The sequence below is a fragment of the Gossypium hirsutum genome, chromosome A04 (assembly GCF_007990345.1).
Source record: "Gossypium hirsutum isolate 1008001.06 chromosome A04, Gossypium_hirsutum_v2.1, whole genome shotgun sequence".
NCBI lineage: Eukaryota > Viridiplantae > Streptophyta > Magnoliopsida > Malvales > Malvaceae > Gossypium > Gossypium hirsutum.
Window position 1 is genome coordinate 43,492,074 of NC_053427.1, and position 19,274 is coordinate 43,511,347.

The 19,274-nt window shown below is 34.0% G+C and overlaps 1 non-coding gene across 1 annotated transcript; it reads left to right on the forward strand.

Annotated features, from left to right (window-relative positions):
• Positions 1-17,837: 17,837 nt before the first annotated feature.
• On the forward strand, positions 17,838-17,944 carry LOC121228682 (small nucleolar RNA R71). Its single transcript, XR_005926257.1, has one exon. It is a non-coding gene; the product is annotated as a small nucleolar RNA R71 (small nucleolar RNA).
• Positions 17,945-19,274: the final 1,330 nt, after the last annotated feature.

The following is a 19,274-nucleotide window of genomic DNA, read 5'->3' on the forward strand; positions in this document are numbered from 1 at the left end:
GGTTCCTCGTCATTCAACTAGTTGATATCCTAGCAGGACCTTCTCATATGTCCACTCACAGTCTAGAGTGGTTCAGGGTTAAGGTGTTCATGGATAGGCCATACCAATTTTGGGTTAATTCCAACCTTGATAACTTCCTAGGGTTGTCAAGCCTAAGGTTTAGGCTTTGACTTTCTGAAATATTTAATTCATTGAGTATCCCTACAAAATAATTAATAGATCATACCTCCACTCGCTCATCCCCCATAGAGGGATTAGTTCCTCATGGTTTTCATAAACAATACAAACCCTATATAACGCATAGATACAATAATTTAATCAAAAGAATAAAGTTTAAGAAAAGCCTGATTTGTATTATGGATGAAAGTTGAATCCACAAGGTTTGATTGCATCCAAAAATTAGATCTCTCGAAATAAAACAAAAAACAAACTGAAAGAAAAGCTAAAACCTAAGGAAGGAAAAACCTAAACTAAAATTAAAAGAGAAACTCCAAGCTGAGTATTTGATGTCCGTAACATGTGCCAAACGAGCCTATTTATAGATTTGAGGTGGTTGTTGTCCATAACTCTAGTTTAGCTGACATTCCCAAGCTTAAACTTGGACTGTGTGGAAAAAAACACATTTGGCTCACTTTAATTCCCGTCCAGAGCTGATGTCACAACACATTAGGACTTGTGATGCGACATAGAAGTCAGTATGCTTCTCTTCAGGATGCCTTCAGGGGTATGTTGTGACACAAAAGGAAATCTCATAATTCCTCTATTTTTGTCCCTATGTTGTGATATTGAATCCTCTATGTTCCGACATAGTGACTAGTATCAGTTTACCATGCCTCTAATGTCTCCTGCACACTCACAAAGTTCATTATCTCACCTTTAGGCCTCATTCGGCCCCTAAGGTCAATAAAAGACTCTATTTTGTACACTTTATTGAATTTAATTAAAGTTACTAAAACATAATTAAAACCTAATGATAATTATTAGTCTAATGATAATAAAAGTGCGGAAATTAGTTTAATTTTCTATATAAAATTATGGTTGATCAAACTCCCCCACAGTTAAGTCATTATTTATCCTTAAACAACACAAACAAAAACAAGAAATAAAAAAGATGACCATTGAGAAAATATGATACAAGCATTGACTTTGGACCATATGACTAGGCATTTCATCTTTACAAATAATTTTAACATGATAAATACTTGACTTACCACTTTTGACTTCAAACATCTAAGTTCAATACATTACAAAGTATACAAACATTAAAGGTCTCACATGTAGGAATTCATCAACAAATCATACAAGTAATTTGATTATCCTAGAAGAATACAAATAGTCATAAATGCAATTGCTCAATATGATTTTAAATTGTGAATAAGTCTACCTAGATCACATAGGGCTTTTTGGCTTGAAACATTCTAAGGTTTAAGACAGATATGGATTTCAAGAATAGTAAGTGTTAAAAATTTTTAAGCACAAAAATAGTTTAGCACATCATATTGTCCCCTATTCTGCCCCTTAGTAATCATTTCCCGCTCACCGCCTTATGTCTCATTGGAACGATGGAAATGTGCAAGTGTACACAATCGCAACAAGTAAATGTCGAGTTATCGTACCGGTAAAGAATGTGAAAAGAATTATTTATGAATGCTATTTAAAACACTTTGGTGAGGAAAAATATTTTGTTTAAAAAGGGTGATTAAAAACAAAGATTTTAAACTAAATAAATAAATCTCAAATGCACGATTTCAAAATACGATTTTAACCAAGAAGACATAATTATGTTAGATTAATTACATTTCTTAACTTAGAATTATTAAACTCTTGTTTATATTGTTATGAATAAATTCACGACAACTCGACAATTTGCTAACTTATGAACATACTCACCTACCAAAATCCATTCATCTCTTGGACATATCTCTATGTCAATTCAATCAATTAAACAAATCTTAATAGGCAAATATGTTATAACACATACATGCTTATTAAATTGAAATAATCTCTTAAACATATCCTTATGTCAATTCAAGCAATTAACTCCATTTAATAAGCACATAAAAGACTATGTGAGGTAACAAAGTCTCCTTACCTTGAAATAGTTTAATCACAATAATCTTGCAAGTTATGCAATGCAATTGTATCGTCAGATACCGTTGCTAATTTAACACTCAGCTACCTTAGATGATTAAACATGCACTGATTAAGTACTGCGTCTATTAATTACAATTTCAATCTGTTTAAATAATTAATTCATTAGTTACCTAACAATTGTAATGCAAGAATAACTTAGTCATGATTTTACTTAATCAAGCATCTTATCGAGGCCTATAACAACATAAACATAATTTTAACAATTTAAGAAGATGAAATGCAATCAACCTAACACGAATTAAACTCAACCTAAATTGATTAAATTAACCATTCCAACAACATAAATATTCATAGATATGTTCATCATAACAACAACAAAAATTAAAGAGATAGGAAACACGGATCAAATCCAGTGTTTTTCCATGGCTTGACTAGTTTGCTCCGTTCTTCGTTCTTGTTGTCCTTGTCGATCAAAGCTGCTATGAACACTTCAGTGTTGCTCCAAAATGGCTGATGAACACCCCTTTTCCAAGGGAATAAATTAGCAAGAGAGCAAGAGAATTTAGAATGGCAAAGAAGAAAGAAAGTGGGGTGAAAAGAGAAAAGATGTAAATGAATTGAGCTGTGTTGAATAATCAGCCAATGGGGGGTTATAGCTGAAGATGGCTGCATAAATTAGCTAAAAATAGAAGCCAAAGAGCCATCCCTTGGCCAGCCACACATGTGGCAAGTTTGATGGTTTCAACTTTGCTAAATTTGGCTTGGGGCAAATATACAAAGCCACCAATTGTGGAGGGGTTTGAATGCAACTTGAACAAGTCTTCTAGGGCCTCTTTGCAAGCTTAAATAATCAGGTAATAAGCTGATTTGGGTCAGCTCTTGGGACAATTTTGGGCTGTCCATTTCTTTGGCCGTTCGGTTCACTCGATTCGGTTCAACTAGACCACTTTTTCATAATTAATTAATAATAATTTATTAACCCAAATAAAATTGGATATAAATTAAAATTAATTATATTATGAATTAATAAATATAATTTTGGACCGTCTTAGGCTAAAATTTAGTTTGCCTCGGTACTTCAAATTGCTTCTCGATTTTGTGCTTCTAGCAGTGTTTGCCAAGCTATTTTTCGCCATTTGTGCAAATATGTTGAAAATAACCAAAGTTCATCAAAATTAATTATAAAATTAACTAAAGTTAAACATGTTCATATTTTAACTGCACTTTAATAATTTTATAAAAATTAATTATTTTTCGACAAGATTTTTATCGAAACTGTATGATTTTAAGTTAAAAAGGGTATGTAAAAATTTATAAATTTTCGTGTTTCCACACTCCCAAACTTAATTCATTTCTCATCCAAAGTAATGCACAAATTTGAAAAGAATTTTTTGAAAACACCTTTTAAAAACTCCTTTAGAATGACATTCTTCCCAACAATCATGAATTTGGTATACTTATGCTCAAAGACAAGAAATTTGATACTTATGCTATCTAAGTATACATATCATTCAAATTAATCTCAATCATTCTTATGATAGCTAAAAATTAGACTAAATGTTTTCTTATAAAGCCAAGTAAACCCTTACCGATTTAATTTTATTCCCTAATTCAAGATTAAGCTATAATCATTAAGTTTAACTTATGCCTTCATATGTTGAACGTAGCAATTTCTCTCCACAATGTAGGTAGCATTGGAACTTTGAATCAATAGGTCTTTAACAAGGTTGTAAGGTGGCTGGGCTTTGGGGTAGGTAAAAGATAGATAAATCTAGGCTTTTAAACCTTAGACTCAGCTTCACTTGGACCTTCAGAATAATTTCCCTCAATACACCAACTTACTTTGCTTTCATATGCTCTTCTGTACATTTTTTTTAAGAACATATGCTTTCTCTTTTTCTTAATTAACACGAGCATTTTACTGAATGTACTACAATTTTAGAGCATTTGATACTTCTTTTCAACTCCCCAAAACTTATTTTCAAAGAATATTTTGCTTAGTACTGAGTCTTAGTGTTTGGGACAATTTAAAGATAATTAATGAGAGAAGCAATGGCTAAATATTGCAACGGTTCAAATAAAATTAGGCCATATAGTCTCAAAGTTGGGTTTTAAAGGATAAAAATTTCATCATGGTTGGCTTGAAAGACTTAAATGGTCCAGAAAATAGTTGCCTAAATCATTTTCAACGTTCCATGCTTCCCAGGATTTCGCCTCAAGAAACTACTAAGTCAATTCTAAAGACTTAAACTTTCACGCACGTCTAACTTTCCTAAGAAACTAAAAATTTTATGGTATGATTTGCATGCTTTATTAAAAAATACATTTATGTCATTATTAAGATAACCTAATAATTATTGAAATATTCGAACTTTATTAATATTGAATTTAGCATACTTAAAAAAATTTCAAATTTATTGAACAAAATATATCCTAATCATAATTAAAAGAAAAATTTATTCTGAGTGGAAATAATTTCAATTTTTTGGTCCCCTACTTAAGATGAACAATGTCCTCATTCTTTAAAGTGAATAGATACTATACACCAGATAGGATTCTAGAAAAAATGAGGTGAGTCAAATTGACTGCTTAAGTACCAAGCTCTCTTTAGATCCAATCCTAGACATGTATATACCTATTACCACACTTTATACTTTGCGACTTGTTCATTTTTATTCATGATTTTCATGTCTTTCTTAATTATGCAAAAATAAAAATTTCTAATTAAGCTTAATCCTAAATTGACCTAAAAACAGAAATAAAATAAAGTCAAGATCCTTCCAAATTTAATTCATCTTTTGCTCCATCATTATGGCCTTTGCATGGATCGCTTCGCTCCTTCTTCGATAGTCAACTCCATGGTTCAAATATGAAATCTGGAAACTCAGGCACAAAAATAAATGGGTCATTGTATATTTTCATAAAAGCGCTTCTCATTGAGTCATCCCTTATTTTTGAGTATCTCCAGTAAGCTTCTTGCTGCCACTGCATATGTTGCATTATGTCCATCAACTTTGACAGCTTATCTTGAAGATCTGGGTGACGTGATTGAGCTCTAAGAATTGAAGTTTTGACATTAGGTTCAGCTTCTGGTTCCGTTGGTTCTACCTTATCTGGGACTTCAGCTAATTGCATTGTGGGATATTCTTCTTCTTCTTCAGGGTCCTCACTTTCTTGAACTCGTTGCTGTAGAATAGATTCTCCAGCTATTCGGTAGAGGTCCTAATCTGTGATTATGCCCTGGCTATAGCCTATCTTCTTTACATTTGCAAGAATTTTAGCTTTCAAGCACAAAATTCTTATTTTAAAAGGAAAGTAAGCTGGGCCAGAACGTCTAACGGCAAAATTTTGCATCTCCCTCAGGATGATTTTTCCCACATCAATGGTCTTCCCAGTTAAAATCGAGTATAATAAGACCATTTGCTCTAATGAAATTGTAGTCCCATATGAGCTAGGCATAAGACTGAAACAGATGAAATAGAACCATAACTTTGAGAGTTGTGTCAAATATTCTCTTCGACAAGTGTTGATTCCTTGCTTTGACACAGTCCACTTAGAACCTAGAACTGTAAGCTCCTCGAGAATTTCTTGCAAATTTTTAGGCTCTATATTGATCATTAAGGAAGAATATTTGTCATTTTCGAAATAAAGCAATTCAAAGAACTCATTAATTGTGTTTGAAGTTATTGGTACCTAGATTCCGCGAACTGGAACTTCTGTCAACTCGCTTAAGGTTAATGTAACAGCCCGATTTTAGTTAAATCAGAACAGTGGTTTTAGAACCAGAAATCTGAGGTCAGAAAATTATTTTAATATTATTTTTGGAGTTTATATCATGTGACTATGTATGTGTGAAAGCTTTGTGTGTTAATTTTATCGTTTAGGTGGTTAATTTGATTAAAGGACTAAATCGCGTAAAATGCAAAAGTTGAATTCCATTTGTTAAAGTGCTTAAATGTCATGACTTATTAAATGAAAGGTCCATATGTTGTAATTAGACCATTGATAGTGGAATTTTTCATCAATGGGCATATAATAGGTGATTTTGTAATGTTTTCATTAAGGGTAAATTTGGTATTTGATTCTTAAAGCTTAAATACTTAAAACAAAAGCTAAATTAAGCTTCATTTTCATTCATCTTTGGCCGAATATGGTGGAAGAATAAAGAATAAATTTTTTTTAGGGTTCGGAACTTCTCTAGCTTGATTGAGGTATGTTTTGAGGTATGTTTGATGATGAATTATGCAAGCTTGGTGTTTGAAATACATGTTTTGTAAAGTGATTTTTTGAAAAAAATGTCAATTAGGGATTAAATTGAGAAAAGTGTAAATTGATGGGTTAAATTTTGAAATAAATAAAAAATAAGGGCTGCTAGGGACCTATAGAGAATTCGGCCAAGCATGAGTTTTGCCAACTTTTGTGAATTTTATGTATTTATGAAATAAGGACTAAATTGAATAAGTGTGTAACTTAAGGGGCTAAAGTGAAAAAATGCTCAAATATGTGTTTGTGGACTAAATTGAATGTGTAGATGAATAAAAGAGTTAATTTTGAATGTATATAGATCAAGAACAAAACAAAATGAATTTAGATCGAGGAAAATTCAAAGTTGATGAATAGTCGATTCCTTTTGTTTATTCCAACTACGAGGTAAGTTCATATGTAAATACATGCTTTTAAATTGAATTAGATATGTATTATTTGTCAATGAATTGCAATGAGAATGAACGAGCAACTACGAGCAAGAAATGACAGAATTACGACGTCCGAAAGCCCCGTACAAACCTTAGGAATGCTTAGGATGCAAATGTCATGACATTAGGTTTATCGTGATGAAATTACATGTAAGACCATGTATGGGACATTGGCATTGTATGGTGTTTATGTGTAAGACCATGTCTGGGACATTGGCATCGTTACATGGTTTCGTGTAAGACCACGTTTGGGATGTTGGCATCAATATATGATAACATGTAAGACCATATATGGGATATGGCATTGTATGAGCTCTACAAGACACCCGAGTATCCTTAGTGATTTTGAAGGGTTCAACGGGCAAAGTTAAGTCAAGATTGATTATGAGATTGAGTAAGTGATTCAGGTACATACGAGACTCATACGAGAATTGAAAAGAGTAAGTATTTGATGAATTTACATGTGAATTGGAATTGATGTACTTTGAGAAAGGTTTGTGTATCTAAATGTGTTTAGTTATAATTTGCTTAATTGATGAGAATGATATTGATTATTGTATAGAATTATTTGCATATGGCTTACTAAGCTTTTAAAGCTTACTTTGTTGTTCATTCTCTGTTTTATAGATTATCGAAGGTAGTTCGAACTCGGGGATCGTTAGGAAACATCATCACACTAACTATCAATTGGTTGGTACTTTTGAAGCTTTTTAAATATGCTATATGGCATGTATAGGCTAGTGAGATGTTGATAAGTTTTGAAACATGACTTTAGCCATGATATTTGACTTGCAAATGATATACATGTTGTAACACCCCTTACCCGTACCCGAGGCCAGGATAGGGTACGAGGCGTTACTGGACAAACATACAAACATTAAACTAAAATATAGGCCATAAAATTTCATTCATATTTCAAAACGTTCATTTACTTACACATAGTCCCTTATTTGAGTCTACGAAGCCCAAAAATATACTTTAGAAAGGGTTCGGGACTAAACCGAGAACTTATAAAAATCTTGGAAATTTCATGCTTTAAGGCTCCACATGCCTGTGTCCCAAAGTCGTGTTCCATACACGGCTGAGACACATGGTCGTGTTTCTGCCTGTGTGGAATATACCTAGGCTATTTTCCAAGCTTTGGTCAACCTTAATCTCTTACACACTTATACAAAATCAAAAGCATATAACATGATATTCATTTAATGATTAAATATTCTCAATTAAACCACAAACATAGCATTTGTATGTCATCATACATGTGTCTCTCATACTCATTTTACCTTGTTTATTATAGTACCACTTATACATTTATACCAAGATTATCATCTTACCAAATATCTTCAGCTTAATGATCAAGCATTCATATTTAAAACTAGATCATATCTTTATAAAATACCACAATTCAAATGCGCAAAATAACATGTTTGCCTGAAACATTTCAATTCAACTCCATACCCAACAAGCATTACATTGAGACTAGTCATATATATATATGTCATGATACGTATCATTCTCTTTCTGTTTTCTTATAAACACATATCATTTATTTCATTATATCAATGTTTCATATACCATAGTTTCCATGTATTCCACATATATTTATTTTCCTCCTCCTCCTCTCCATTCCACATCCTTAATGTATATAGCATTCTTGTAAGTACGATTTCACAATTTACTAATAAATGCTCACATCAAATTGTCCACACGAGTCATAGTCACTTACTTATTTATAATTCGAGATACAGAGATCCAAATTAAGATCCGTAAATTTCCCCTAAAACTAGACTCACATATCTTTCCACCATAAAATGTTCATAATTTTTGGTTCAGCCAATTAGTACAGTTTATTCATTAAAATTTCCCCTGTATCACTTTCTGACAGTTCTGACCTCTCTTCACTAAAAATTAATTATCTCACAGTACAGAACTTGGATAATGTTCTTGTTGATTTATATTGAAAATAAACTCATTAGGGATTTTAAAAATATAAGTTTAATCCTATAATTATTTTTATCCAAATTGTTTTGATTTTCCAAAGTCACAACAGGGGATCACGTAATCATTTTGAACTAGTCTCACAAAAACATAAATATCTCAAAATATAGAAATCCTTTTCTTGCTTTGTTTCTTTTATATGAAAATAGATGCATTAAGGTTTAATTTGATATCTCATTGAGTCTCTGATTCAATTTCTACTATTTTTGGTGATTTTTCAAAATCACATCACTGCTACTGTCCAAAACAGTTTTATTGCTAATTCACTGTTTCACACTTTCTTTGTATTAACCTCATTTTAACATACATATCACAAATCATTTTCACCACATTTCACACATCACAAGTATAGGCCCATGATCACAGGGTCACCATGAAATCATCCTCATGTATAACTTACTTGTTTATAACCTTACCACATCCTGGTCACTTAATGAACACATCATTCACATAACCAAGTTCCTGCACTTATTCATCACAAAACTCACAAAGCAATACATAGAGAGTCTCCCGTTGAACACTTTGGATCTATCCTCGATACTTGGTGGTTTTAGCACATAGCTCCACCCATCATATAGTTCGGCTCTCTTGTACACATGGTGAACACTAAGTACCACCCATGTGACCTAGCCAATTTATCTCGTAGCTCTCTTGTCTACATGGTGTCCTTCACCTGGAACCACGCATGCGACCTAGCTACATATATCCCGTAGCTCTCTTGTCTACATGGTGGACACATAGTATCACCCATGTGACCTAGCTACATAATAATGTCTTGTAGCTCTCTTGTACACATGATGTGCACCCAGCACCATACATGTGACCTAGCTACATACTATCTGTATCATCCAATCTTTCCGAAGGTTCAACCAGGATTTCTCTCTCTTTTCCAACAATTTCACTAATCAAGTAATTATCCACAAACATATTTCCAATATTATTATAAAATATCATAATACAAGTAATATTGATGTATTACGTACATATAAACTTACATCTCATTTAATATCAAGGCAATAACATTAAATTACACATTGCCTTATTAAAAATCATATGAACTTACAATTTCCCATAATATCCATAATCATAGAAATCACATTTATGTAAGATAATTCAATGCACTTCATGTACCATAGACATATTTTTAAATCAATTCATAAACTTGGCACCATAATCATTTAATTTAACATAATTCAATTAATTCACTAAATTTAACTTTCAAATATAAATTACAGCATTATTGCTGTATTATTATCATACCAACTTACATACTTTCAACACCTCGAAAATTATAATAAATATATCAATTTTACATTGAAACATGCATAAATTAATGCTTATTATACATATGAACTTACCTCGATACTAAAACGACCATTTTACCAACTTTCCCAATTTTCGATTTTTCTCTCATTCTAGGTTCAAATCTCATTTTCCAGGATCTAAAACATCATATTTTACTTATTTAATTAATGTACTATTCAAAATAGTCCTTAACTCAAACTTTGGCAAAATTACAATTTTGCCCCTAAACTTTTGCATATTTACACTTTTTCCCCTAGGCTCAGGAATTAAATTTCATCCCTTATCCTCATGTTTTATGACATGATGATCACTTTTTCCTTCTATGACAACTTCAAATTCTCACTCTAACATATACTTATGACTATTAGGTATTTTTACTGATTAAGCCCTTTTACTCGTTTTCACTCAAAACCGAGTAGCACAAGTTGTCTAACATAATTTAAAACCTCATATTCTATCATAAAATAGAAAAATAAACACATTTCACCTATGGGTATTTTTCCAAATATGAACCCTAGCTCAAATTAATGCTAGAATAAGCTTAATCAAATTACCGGGATTCTAAAAACGTAAAGAACTTGAAAAATGGGGTTAGAACGGACTTACTATTGAGCTTGGAAAGCTTGAAAACCCTAGCCATTGCTTCCCCCATGCTAATTTCAGGCTTCCTGAAAAAGATGAGTCAATTTTGGCTTTATTTTCCCTTTTTATTTCTTTTAATTACCAAATGACCAAAATGCCCTTCCTTACTAAACTTTCAAAAATTCCATCCATGTCCAATTTTTGTCCATCACTTAGAAATTGGTCAAATTTCTATTTAAGACCTCCTAATTAATATTTCAAAGCAATTTCATACTAGAAACTTCTAGAATGCAGGTTTTGTAACTTATTCAATTTAGTCCCTAACTTCAAATTGAGCACTTTATGCATAGAATTTCTTCACGAAAGTTTCACAAAACCATGCAATCATATCATAGACCTCAAAATAATCATAAAATAATTATTTCTATCTCAGATTTTGTGGTCCCGAAACCTCTGTTCCAACTAGACCCAATTTTGGGCTATTACACATGTTGGTGTGTGTTTGGCTATTAATTTGGTTTGAGTTATGCAATGATAAGTATATGTGATGTATATATGTTGTCTTGTGTTTTGGTATGTGTTATGGTTGTTGATATGGTTTAATGATTTTGGTATATTGTTTTGTTATGAATTTGGTTGAGAATTTATGTATTGAAATGGTTGTTTATGAAATGGAATGAAATGTTTGTGAATTGGCATGTTTCGGATGCTTATAGTTGTGATGAAATGATACCATTTTGATAGCTAGGTGAGCATGAGAAAAGGGTGGAAAATTGGCCTTGCAAATTGCTTATTTTTTCCACACGGGCAGAGATAGAGGTGTGTCTCTTAGCCATGTGCGACACACGGTCATGTTACACGGCCGTGTGTCGCCTGGGGTACCCTTCGAATTAAAGTCAGTATACCCTATAGTTTTGACATGGCCTAGACAAATGGGCATGTCTACTGGCCATGTGTGGCACATGGGCTGGCACATGGGCGTGTAGTCGGCCATGTGACCCAAGTCAGTAACCCCCTTAAATTTTACATGGCCTGGCACACAGGCGTGTCTTCGGTCGTGTGGTACAAGTCAGTATGTATGCCCTGTTTTCAAACGGCATGTGATACGGGCCTGTTTGGTAATTGTGTGAGGCACACAACCTGTTCACACGGACATGTGACCTTTTAAAGTTTTGAAAAGTTTGTAAGTTTCTAAAAGTTTTTGAATGTTATCAGTTTAGTCTTGAACCACTTCTAAGCATGTTTTAAGGTCTCGTAAGACCTTAGAAGGGACAATATGATTGAGATGAATGTATTTTTATATTGAAATGCATAAATTTATGTGAATGATGTGTATTGATTAGTAATGCCTCTTAACCCTATTCTGGCGACGGATACAAGTTAGGGGTGTTACAGTTAAATTCACATAGAACTTGCACATTAACTCCTCATCCACACTAGGTCTCTTATCATAAAATAACTCCCAATTGAGAGTTTCAGCAGCCTGATGAATACGCGCCATAAAATCAATATAGTTGCTTTCTTTCAAGGTGAAGCCTTTCTCTAGATGCATCTGTTGATTCTTGAAGATACTCTCGTATCTTGCTTTGGCTTCTTCATAGTGGAACTTGTTTTGTGATTCATCAATTTGGGCGGATGCACGAGTTCTCTTGCGAGGCATGAGTAACCTGAATATAAGATGGGAAGATTTATTTTCTCAAAATTAAAATTATTAATAATTCAATAAATTAAAAAATTAAATAATTAAATAATTAAATAAAATTGAAATTTAGGAGAGAAATTGGTCTTATCACCTTTTTTGTAAAAATTATGAGCTCTTAAGAAAAATAATTTTGAATCAAAAGATGGGAAATTAAAAGAGGTAGGGAGGTTTTTGGCTAAGGATGGGTGAAAGGGTGGTGTATTGCTCGGGTGTGCAAAGCAGCAGCGCACAGCAGGGGATGTAAGAAGTGTGTGAATCGTTGAGTAAGCTTGGTGTGGGCGAGCGCGTAAGTTGGGCACTGGTACAGGACACGGCCTAGGCAGCTGGGGCTGGAGCAGTAGGCACACGAAGGAGCAGCTCAGTGCTGGGCAAGACTAGGCGCGCAATACAGCACGCGATGGAGCAGGTGTGCACGAGTTAGGTGTGCAGCGTTCTTCTGACTGATCAGCTGGGCGATGCTGTAGCTAAGGAATTGCTAGGAGGTTTCGGCACTTAAGGGTTTTGGTGTTTTTGGAGGGAATGGTGTATGAATGAAAAAAATAAGAATAGATGGGTAGAATTTATAGTGAAAGGAGTAGGAACTAAAGTAGAATTCTTAATGTAATAATTATAAAGTCTTAAGTTCTAATTCTACTCAAAGTAGATAACAATTAATAAAAATTATTATTTGCTATTAATTTATTAAGAAAAATACTTATAAAAAATATGATTAAATTAAAACTAATCCTAAATCTATGTAAAGTTGATAATAATTAATATATATTATAATAGATATAATTATATATTAATAATTATCATCTTTTTCTTATTAAACTAAAAATATTTATTCTAGAAGCCTTTTTATAAATTTACAAAAAGAGGCATCTAATTTTTAATATTTACAAAAGAGTAACCCAATTATAAAAATAGTTCAATCAAGTTCCTAGACTTAATGAAATTTTGAAATTGAGTTGCCAATTTACAACTTGGATCAAAATTGACCCTTTTATTTGAAAATTTGAAAATTTATTTTACCATTTAGGGGATAATTTCTCAGAAAATTATGTCAAAATCAATTTCCAAGAAAGATTGGAGGGGTCACAAGCGGTCCCGCTTAAGTTCCAATCTCATAGACAGAATTTATTTAAACATACTAATCCCAAAAATATACCCTAAATCATTTATTCAAAAAGAAGAACAAGAAAATTTAAATATCTGATAAAAGGAACGAGATTTGATTCCATTCAATTTTATCTCCCCAGTAATGTTTCAAGCGTTAAGCATTAACTTGAAAATTACCTCCCTTATCTTGAAGTTCAATAACTCTGTATGGATAGACTCGATAAATCGTAAATGGACCGGACCAACATGATTTTAACTTACCTAGAAAGAACTTTAGTTTGGAATTAAATAAAAAAACTTGCTGACCTGCTTCGAATTCACGAACTTGAATGTGCTTGTCATGCCATTTTTTAAGTCTCTCTTTGAGCAATTTGGCATTTTCGTATGAGAACATTAAAAAATCTTCTAACTCATTGAGCTGGAGCATCCGTTTCTCTTTAGCAAGCTTAAGATCCAAATTGAGTTGTCAGAGAGCCCAGTAAGCTTTGTGTTTTAACTCCAAGGGTAGATGGCAGGCTTTCCCAAAGACTAACCTATAGGGTGACATCCCTAAAGGTGTCTTGTATGTTGTCCTGTAAGCCCACAAAGCATCGTCCAGTCTTTTGGACCAATCTCGTCAGTTCGGGCAAACTACCTTCTCAAGTATGCCTTTGATCTCCTTGTTTGCCAGTTTAGCTTGCCCATTCTTCTGCGGATGGTAAGCTAAGGCAACCTTGTACTTCACTCCATGTTTGTCAAGTAACCATTTCAACAACTTTTTCACAAAATGGGACCTTTCATCACTGATGATGGCTCTTGGGGTTCCAAACCTTGTGAACACATGCTTCTACAAAAACTTCATCACAACCTTAGCATTGTTTGTCGGATATGACTCTGGCTTAGCCTACTTAGACACATGGTCTACTACAACTAATATGTACTTGTGACCAAAAGACGGAGGGAAAGGACTTAGAAAGTTAATACCCCAAACATTGAATAACTCTACCTCAATGATGTTTGTTTGAGGCATCTCATTTCTGTTAGTGATAATTCCAACCCTTTCACATCTATCACAACTCTTTACGTAAGCGTATGCGTCTTTGAATATTGTTGGCCAAAAGAATCTGGCTTGCAATACCTTGGCTACAATACGTGTACCTCCGAAGTGTCCCCCACTCGTAGTTGAGTGATAATGGTATAAAATCCTATGTACTTCATCTTCTGCCACGCATCTCCTGATCATTTGATTGCACACTTTTTAAACAAATACGACTCTTCCCAGAAATATTACTTCACATCGTGAAGAAAATTTTTCTTTTGATGATACGTCTTATCAATCGGCATCAACCCACAAGCTAAAAAGCTAGCAATATCAGCAAACCAAGGGGTATTATGGACATGATTTACCTTCAGTATGTGTTCATTTAGAAATGTTTCCTGTATGGGTGTAAGTGGAGAATTCCCTTCTTACGGCTCCAATCTGGACATGTGGTCTGCCACTTGGTTTTCTACTCCCTTTTGATCTTGAATTTCTAAATCAAACTCTTGAAGTAGAAGTACCCATCAGTTCAGTCTCGACTTAGCATCTTTCTTGGCAAACAAATACTTAATCACCGAGTGGTCCGTATAAAGAGTCACTTTGGTACCTTCTTGTACCATGAAATGGCACTTTTCCCAGTTAAGTACAGGGTTTTTTTCTTCGCATCATCTCATTACCTTGGCTAGACTGTCTACGCAATCATCATATGTATCTCCAAATACTGAAAAATCATCCATAAAAACTTTCAAATATTTCTCAACCATGTTAGTAAAAATAGACATCATACATCTTTGAAATGTAGCATGTGCATTACATAAACCAAATGGCATGTGTCTAAATGCAAATGTACCGTACGGACAGGTGAATGTTGTCTTGTGTCAATCTTCTAGTGCTACTGTAATCTGATTATACCCCGAGTATCCATCGAGAAAAAAAATGGCAAAGGAAAGTGATCTTTCCTAGTCGCCTTGTTCAGCATTCAACAATCGATGCAATTTCTCCATCCAGTAACCGTTCTAGTAAATATCAACTCGTTATTCTCGTTTTCAATGACCGTGATACCTCCTTTCTTTGGCATGCACTGAACCAGACTTACCCATGAACCATCTGAGATGGGGTAAATTATACCTGCATCTAACCACTTGAGGATTTCTTTCTTAACTACGTCCTTCATGATGGGGTTTAGTCTTCGTTGTCAATCAATCGTCCCTTTTTCACCATTTTCCAAGATAATCTTGTGCATGCATACAGATCGACTAATAACACAAATATCGGTTATAGTCCATCTGATAGCCTTCTTGAATTGTTTCAACTTCATGATGAGTTTCTCTTCTTGCTCAGTAGTTAATTCTACTAAAACAATCACTGGCAGAGTAGAAGAGTTACCTAAATAAACATATTTCAAATGTGAGGGAAGTACCTTCAGTTCTAATTTAGGTTACTCCTCGATTGACGCTTTTGGTTGGGCATAATCCTTTTTCTCTAATTCCAAAGATTCAAAATAGGATTGCTGATAAAATTTTGATTAGCTTCTAACAAAGCTAAGTATTCATCCTTCTTTTCATCATTTAGAGGATCTGATGTCAACATTCGTTCCAATGGTTCCTCAACATAGTTGAGTTCCTTTTCCATGATTAACTCCTCTAAATCAGACATTGCAGAACAATCATCAATTGTGTTAGGAAATCGTATAGACTTAAAAATGTTAAATTTTACCTGATCATCTTGAACACACATAGTAAGCTCGCCCTTCTGTACATCAATAAGGATCCTTCCGATTTCTAAGAAAGGCCTTCCTAAGATGATTGACACCTCTTTGTCTGCTTCAAAGTCTAGAATCACAAAGTCAGCAAGAAAGATAAATTTGTCTACACTTATCAATACGTCATTGATTTTTCCTTCTAGATGTGCTAAAGATCGATCTGCTAATTGAAGTGTAACCATAGTAGGTCTAACTTCACCTATCCCCAACTTCCTAAATATTGACATGGGCATCAAGCTGATACTCGCACCTAAGTCACATAGTGCCTTACCACAATATGTTGCTCGAATGTTGCAAGGTATGGTAAAACATTCAGGATCCTTCAACTTTGGAGGTAATTTGTCTTGAAGATATGTGCTACATTCCTTTGTTAGGGTTACTGTCTTAAATTCTCCAAGCCTTCATTTTTTAGACAAGATAACCTTCATGAATTTGATGTAGTTCGACATTTGTTCAAGTGCTTCAACTAACGGGATGTTGATATGAAGCTGCTTGAGTACGTCTAGGAACTTCTTGAATTGAATTTCTTATTTCTGCTTCTGAAGTCTTTAAGGGTAAGGTGGTGGAGGTTTCTTTACTGAAACTGGTTGATTCGTCTTCTGTGGCAATTTTGCATCTAACAGAGTTATTAATTGATCAGAATTAGCTGGTTCTGAGGTTATCTTGTTAGATTTTCCAAGTCTGGTTCTGGCGAAACTAGAATTTCAACACTCTTGAACTTCCTCTGAGTCTTGAGCGTCAGGTGGCTTTTTTAAACTTCAACGGTGTTGGGCTCTAATGTCTTTCAGCTCCTCAGTGTCAGTGCTTGATAATGCTCATTCCCTGGGTTCCTCCAATTCTCTGTATCACTAGGTAAAGCACCTTGTGGTTGGTTTCTAAGTTCAGTAGCAAGCTAGCCCATTTGGTTTTCTAGGTTTTTCAATGTAGCTGCTTGCCTTTGACTTAAGGCATCATTCTTCACTATGTATGCCTTTAACAAATTTTCTAAGCCATTGGATGGTTCAACTTGGGTTGGTTTCTAAACTTTTTGGGGAAAACTAGGTGGTTGGGTCGCTCTAGGCTGGGCGTAAGTGTTACTGGTTCCAGGCCCTAGGTTACTCCAGGAAAAATTCGGGTGGTTTCGCCATGATGGGTTATAGAAATTAGATTGTAGTCCTTGCCTTTCTCGATTTTTTTTTCTAGTTACCCATGTAATAAATGGATTCTTGATTCAATGGACATTCTTCGAACGAATTTCTTTCCCTACAATAGACACTGGCTATACTTTCCAATTGATTTGGTGGCTGTGCTACAAAATTATTAAGCCTGTTAATAGTAAGATCTTTTAACATTGAGGATATTGATGATACCTGAGATGCGAGTGAAGTAAGAGCGTCTACTTCATGTGTTCTAGCAACTTGTCTTTCTGATGCTGCTCGATTGGTTGACCATTGATAATTGTGGCTGGAAATCCTATTAATGATTTCATAAGCCTCATTATAAGACTTAGAAAGGAGGGCACCGTTAGCAGAAGTGTCCATTACCATCCTCATGTGAGCATTGAGGCCATTATAAAATGTCTCAAGTTGGATGCAATGTGGGATTCCATGATGAGTGCATTTTCGTAATAATTCTTTGTACCTTTCCCATGCCTCATACAAGGACTCATTATCCATTTGTTGGAAACCAGTGATCTCTTTCCTCAACTTAGCATTCTTGCTAGGTAGGAAATACTTCATAAGGAATCTTTCTACTAACTCTTGCCATGTGGAAATTGAGTTTGGTGGCAATGAGTTCAACCAGGCTCGAGCTCTGTCCCTTAGTTAATATGGGAACAACTTCAATCATAATGCATCTTTGGGTACTCCGGCTAACTTGAGAGAATCGCTCACCTCCATATACAGTTTTAAGTGTAGGTGAGGATCTTCAGTAGGCATTCCACTAAATTGGCCCACTGTCTGAAGCATCCAGAACATGACTGGCCTCAGCTCGAACTGTTGTGCCTCGATTTCGGGTCTCCTAATGTCCGGATTAAGATCATTAAACGCTGGCATGGCATACTGTCTTAAAGCTCTATCCCTATCATCAACAATAAGGATAGGATTTTGAGCAGGGTTTGCTCTGTTTCCTTGATTTTAATTTTCAAGGTTCATTTCTTTGATCCTTCTCTGACTTGCTTGTCTTCTTTTCTGTTGAAAAGTTCGTTCAATCTCAAGGTTTACAGGGAGTAAATTGATGATTTGGTCAATACTCATAAACACCTAAAATAATCATAGAAAAATTAATTAAGTTAGAATTTAAACAGAAATTTAAACCAAAATGCAAAACTAACAAATTCACAAATAATGACTTTTTAAAACATAGTCCCCAGCAACGGCACCAAAAACTTGGAACGACGGAAATGTGCAAGTGTACACAACAGCAACAAGTAATAAAGTGACAAGTAAATGTCGAGTTATCGTACCCACAGGGACTGTGAAAAGAATTATTTATGAATGCTATTTAAAACACTCTGGTGAGGAAAAATATTTTGTTTAAAGAGGGTGATTAAAAACTAAGATTTTAAACTAAATAAATAAATCTCAAATGCACAATCTCAAAATACAATTTTAATCAAGGAGACATAATTGTGTTAGATTAATTACATTTCTTAACTTAGAATTATTAAACTCATGTTTATATTGTTACGAAAAAATTCACGGCAACTCGAGAATTTGCTAACTTATGGACATACTCACATACCAAAATCCATTCATCTCTTGGACATATCTCTATTTCAATAGAATCGATTAAAAAAATTATAATAGGCAAATATGTTATAGCACATACATACTTATTAAATTGAAATAATCTCTTAAACATATCCCTATGTCAATTCAAACAATTAACTCGATTTAATAAGCACATAAAAGACTATGTGAGGTAACAAAGTCTCCTTACCTTGAAATAGTTTAATCACAATAATCTTGCAAGTTATGCAATGCAATTGTATCGTCAGATACCGTTGCTAATTTAACACTCAGCTACCTTAGATGATTA